Here is a 6,653-nt window from a genome sequence, read left to right as displayed (position 1 = left end):
TTCACATAACAAACTAATAAAATTTCATAAATACAATACTAACCACAAATATATGTATATAAATATATTAATTTCACTATTTATATAAACGTAAATCATTATAGATATATATACATAAAATCGATATATATATAAAATATAACTTAAAATATAATATAAGTATACGTTTTAAAATAAAGGTTAGAATAAATTCTACAAAACTATAATATATAAATAATACATATTAATAAATGAAATTTTGTAACTTACATTATACGTATTAATATATACACAATTGATATAGGTTCGTGAATTCGAGGCCAACCCTGCATTGTTCAATGACGTCATATGTATTTTTACTACAAAATACAGTATCGTGAGTTTCATTTGCCTTTTTACCCTTTATATTTTTGGGCTGAGAATACATGCGCAACTTTTATAACTGTTTTACGAAATTGACACAAGTACGTGAAACTACATTCTATGGTTGGATTATCGAAGTCGAATATGCCCCTTTTTATTAAGTCTGGTAATCTAAGAATTAGGGAACAGACACCCTAATTGACGCGAATCCTAAAGATAGATCTATCGGGCCCAACAAGCCCCATCCAAAGTACCGGTTATTTTAGTACTTCGAAATTTATATCATGTCCGAAGGAGGATCCCGGAATGATGGGGATATTCTTATATATGCATATTGTTAATGTCGGTTACCAGGTGTTCAATCCATATGAATGATATTTTTGTCTCTATGCATGGGACGTATGTTTATGAGAAATGGAAATCTGAAATCTTGTGGTCTATTAAAATGATGGAAACGATTGTTTAAGTTAAACTAATGAACTCACCAACCTTTTGGTTGACACTTTAAAGCAAGTTTATTCTCAGGTACGAAAGAAATCTTCCGCTGTGTATTTGCTCATTTTATAGATATTACTTGGAGTCATTCATGGCATATTTCAAAAGACGTTGCATTCGAGTCGTCGAGTTCATCAAGATTATTATCAAGTCAATTATAGTTGGATATATTATGAAATGGTATGCATGCCTGTCAACTTTCGATGTAATGAAAGTTTGTCTTTTCAAAAACGAATGCAATGTTTGTAAAATGTATCATATAGTGGTCAAGTACCTCGCGATGTAATCAACTGTTGTGAATCGTTTATAATCGATATGGACTTCGTCCGGATGGATTAGGACGGGTCTTCACAGTTAACATGACGTTAGCTTGACGTTAGCATGACGTTACCTTGACGTTATCTTGACGTTAACATTACGTTAGCTTGACGTTAACATAACGTTAACTTGTTGTTAACTTGACGTTAACTTGACGTTAGTTTGTATGATGTCCCCGTCAAAACACTTAACGGCTCCGTCACTTGGTCCCACAACTTGATCATAACTCTATATGAATTTGATAAATAACCTTGCATTCTTTATTTAAAAATGATTTCCTATAAAGGAAACCTACCAAAATATGTAAGTTTAGAAAAACCATACATTATTACTTAAACAAAAGTTGACCTAAACAAAGTCAACAACATCCACTATTAAATGTATCAAAATAGAATGCAAGTTAATGTTGAACAAAAGCTGCCATCATAAGTATGCAGACTCTCTAAGTATAGCGGAAGCAATCAATCATGAACCTGAGAATAAAACATGCTAGTAACTGTCAACAAAAATGTTGAGTGAATTATAGGTTTAATATTGCAAACAATATTTAATTTAAACCGTAAAAATTTATGTTTGAAAACATAAAAACTCCTTTTTGGACCACAAAATTATATGCTAGAAAACATATAAAAACATTATTCCATTTACCGTGAGCCACCTGGTAACCACTTAACCATTTATTTACCCTTGCCAAACATAATAAATAATATACACCGAACAAGTGTATCTACAACAAATTACGAAGTACTAAACATTCCGATTATAAATTGCTAGCGCGACTAGCTCGAAATGGGGTTGTCAAACCCGATAGATCTATCCATAGGATTCGCATTCACCAGTAGAAACCAGTGATTACAGTTACCAGATTAGGGAATATTTTTGTTCAACTCACAATGAATAATTTAAACCAACTTCCACATGTGTCCAAAAATATAAAATAAATTGCATGTATTCTCATCCCAAAAGATTTAAATAGATAAATGGGACTATAACTCACCTTAATAGTAATGAAGTAACCAACACAATTAAGCGAACAGCAAATGTAGTACAGTGATCAGGAATGATCACAACGCCGACCTATAAATAAAGCAGGTCGATAAAAATAACTAACTTAGGTCAAGTCTTAGTATGATAGCTATTGTACATGTTGCAAGTAGTCATAGAACAATACTCAATATGCATCGGTTTGATCGGAACAGCTTACGGACACACACTTTCTATTTTTAGAAAGTTTCTATTTTTAGCAGGTTTCTATTTTTGGGAAGTTTCTATTTTTGGAAAGTTTCTATTTTTGGAAAGTTTCTATTTTTGGAAAGTTTCCAAATTTAGAAAGCTGCTATTTTAGGAAAGTTTTAAATCAAAAGTTCATCGGGTCGTATCCTGAGCCCCGGGTGTCGGTTTTCGGCGAGCCTTACATATATTTCCGCCTAAGCAAACCACCCGACACGTTGGTACACTCAAGAACACCCCAAGAACAGTCTACAAGTCATGATGTACAGCCATCACACTACTTGCAACTTCAATTCAACCAACAACGTGTTTTAGACGTAACGGGTGATTCGTGGCTCGGATTGAGATGACCCGAACATGAAAGTTCGCCCCACCATCAGTCCTAACACACTAACACACCCTAAAGTCACCAAATATGGTCACAAAGTCGGACCAAACCTGGTTCATACCAATATCACAATTCAATCTTAACAAAATACCACTTTGATCATAATTAGGGTTCCAGGAATCGAAACGACATGAATCCGGAGTCTAAAATTAATGTCTGGATGAGAGGAACTCATTTATATACTTTATTTTATGATCAACATCAGTTACAATATCAGAAACACACGAAAAAGCTGCTGTCCCAATTATATCAAACCGAAAACACATGTTTACGAGTAATTCTACGCATACAATCATCAATACAATAACATATAATTATCATACTATCAATATAACATGTAAAAACAGAAAAATAATTGAAAAATTGAAAATCTAGGGTTAGGGTTTATGCCCTAATCAACAATCAAGCAATATGAACGCGTAGAGATCGTTGTGTAGAATCCGATTATGTTGAAAGCCTCTTGAAATGATTAACAATTTTGTGAGATGATGATGATGATGTTCTTGGTGGTAGGTGATGGCAAGGAGAGCAAGGGGAGGAGGGAACAAAAATAAAAATGTGAAAATGGGGAAGAATGAAGTAGTGATTAGGTTTTGATCCCTAAAACTACAAGTTTGGGAAAAATGGCACAATACCCCCCTCCCCCTTGATATTTTTGGCTGAAATATGAAGGGTGGGCCCCACTTGTGGTCCAACTTGATAAATGAAAGAAGTCTTGTGGCCCGAATGCCCGAACGAAGCCCGAAACGCGAAAACACCGCTACGCGATTGATTTTTCGGAGAGATAACAAATACGCGACGAATAAAATATATAAACACTATATATAATCATATGACATCAAAATATCATATTTAAGATAATTAGGATTTAAAAATCACAAAAGCTCGACCGTTGGTATGAAAACCGAAAAGATTCGCCGGATAGAAATCCGCGACACGTAGAAACGTACAATTTAAGATATGAATACAAATATTCATATAACACATAATAATTAATATATTATTATAAAAATAATAATATAGGTCATAGAAATGACGTGGCACGAATAACAGTTAACGGTCGTTAAATAATTAACGGTAAAAGATAACGGAAAAAGTAGGGTCGTTACAGTACCTTCCCGTTACGGAAATTTCGTCCCGAAATTTAAGCACGTGCAGGGGTTTCCTCATCATTTGGGGACAAATGCGGGTACTTCTGCCTCCTCTGATCTTTACGCTCCCAAGTGAACTCGGGACCGCGTCTGGCGTTCCATCTAACTCGAACAATAGGAATTCTACTCTGCTTAAGAGTCTTAACCTCTCGATCCATAATTTCAACAGGTTCATCAATAAAATGAAGTTGCTTATCAACATGAAGTTCCTCCAGAGGAATTGTCTTATCGGCCTTGGCCAAATACTTCTTTAAATTCAACACATGAAAAACGTCGTGAACAGCACTGAGTTCTTGTGGCAATTTCAAACGATAAGCCACGGGTCCAACTCTCTCAATAATCTCAAAAAATCCAACAAAACGAGGATTCAACTTTCCCCTTTTACCAAAACGTATCACACCCTTCCAAGGTGAAAGCTTTAACATAACACGGTTACTGACCTGAAATTCAATATCGTTCCTTCACTTATTGGCATAACTCTTTTGCCGACTTCTGGCGGTTCTCAAACTTTCCTTAATCCTTACGATCTTCTCGGTAGTTTCATGAAAAGTTCCTGGATCTGTAAGTTGAGCATCCCCAACCTCATTCCAGAAGACAGGAGACCTGCACTATCTACCATATAGCGTTTCAAAAGGTGCGGCTTAATACTTGCATGATAGCTGTTATTATAAGAAAATTCAGCCAATAGCAAGTACTTATTCAAAACATTACCAAAATCAATGATGCTTTCTCGTAACATGTCTTCCAACGTTTGAATGGTCCTTTCACTCTGACCATCTGACTATGGATGATAATCAGTGTTCATATCCAATTTAGTTCCCAAGGCATCTTGTAACGACTGCCAAAACCTTGATGTAAATCGACTATCTCGGTCCGAAATAACACGGGAACACCATGTCTAGAAACAATCTCCTTCAAATACAAACAAGTAAGCTTCTCCTTCGAATCTTTTTTCCTTAATTGGTAAGAAATGAGCTGATTTTGTGAGTCGGTCAACAATCACCCAAATGGTATCATAACCACCCACAACTCTCAGTAACTTCGTAATAAAATCCGTTGTAATACCTTCCCACTTTCACTCGGGAATCTCAGGTTGCACCAAAAGTTCAGACGGTTTCTGATGTTCAGCTTTAACCTTAGCACTGGTCAAACACTTAGCCACATACGTAGCCACATCAGTTTTCAAATTAGGCCACCAATACAGCTCCTTAAGGTCATGATACATCTTTCCTGAACCAGGATGGATAGAGTACCCAGACTTATGAGCTTCATCTAAAACAAGTTGTCGCAAATCACCAAATTTCGGAACCCAAAGACGTCTCGCAAAATACCGAGTACCATCGGTTCATACCTCTAATTGTTTACTCAAGCCTCGGACCTTCCCGTTACAAAATTCTCCTCCTTCAAGGCTTCTTGTGGAGCTGCAAGAATCTGCCTTGCGAGGTTTGTTCAAATGATCATATTCAAGGCCCTAAACCTACGAGGTTCAACTCTCTCTTTTTAACTCAAAGCAGCGGCCACAACATTGGTCTTTCCTCGAAATGGCTAAAGGAGTTCACAATCATAATCGTTCAACAATTCAACCCATCTTCGCTACCTCATATTCCACTGTCTTTGACCAAAGATATGTTGAAGAATTTTGTGATCAGTGTACACTGTACCTTTGACCCCATAAAGATAATGTCTGCAAATCTTTAGCACAAACACAATAGCTCTCAACTCTAAATCATGGGTTATGTAATTCTGCTCGTGAATCTTCAACTGACGTGACTCGTACGCAATAAATTTCTTTCGTTGCATCAAAACACAACCAAAGCCTTGACGCGAAGCATCACAATAAACAACAAAATCATCACTACCATCAAGTAGTGATAATATTGGAGCGGTAGTGGACTTCTTCTTCAAAGTTTGAAAAGCAATCTCTTGTTCATCCTTCCACTCGTACTTCTTCCCCTTGTGCGTTAAAGCAGTCAGAGGTTTCGCTATACGAGAGAAATCTTGAATGAACCTTCTATAGTAACCTGTAAACCCTAGAAACTGACGAATCTGAGTAGGAGTCTTCGGAATTTCCCACTTCTCAATTGCCTCAATCTTGGCAGGATCAACTTGAATTCCCTGGTTACTAACAATATGTCCAAGGAATTGAACTTCTCTTAACCAGAAAGCACACTTAGAGAACTTAGCGTACAACTCTTCTTTCCTCAATAAATCAAGCACCAACTTCAAATGTTCTTCATGCTCTTCGTCACTCTTGGAATAAATAAGGATATCATCGATGAAAACGTTACCGAATTTATCCAGATATGGGCTACACACACGGTTCATGAGGTCCATGAACACAGCAGGTGCGTTAGTCACTCCGGACGTCATAACAAAAAAAAAATTCGCAGTGACCATAACGGGTACAAAAAGCTGTTTTCGGAATATCAGTTTCTTTAACACGCATTTGGTGATAACCAGAATGAAGATCAATCTTAGAATAAATGGACGAACCTTGAAGCTGATCGAACAGATCATAAATTCTCGAAAGAGGGTAACGATTTTTAACTGTAAGCTTGTTTAACTCGCGATAATCAATACATAATCGGAACGAACCATCTTTCTTCTTAACAAATAAAACAGGAGATCCCCAAGGGGACGAACTGGGACGAACGAAATATAGTTGCAACCAACAGAGAAAACATTATATAGAGTAGCCACCTCAGTGGTATAGATGTTGAAGACAATTC

The sequence above is a fragment of the Rutidosis leptorrhynchoides genome, chromosome 3 (genome assembly GCF_046630445.1).
Source record: "Rutidosis leptorrhynchoides isolate AG116_Rl617_1_P2 chromosome 3, CSIRO_AGI_Rlap_v1, whole genome shotgun sequence".
Taxonomy (NCBI): domain Eukaryota; kingdom Viridiplantae; phylum Streptophyta; class Magnoliopsida; order Asterales; family Asteraceae; genus Rutidosis; species Rutidosis leptorrhynchoides.
This window is presented reverse-complemented; position numbering follows the sequence as displayed.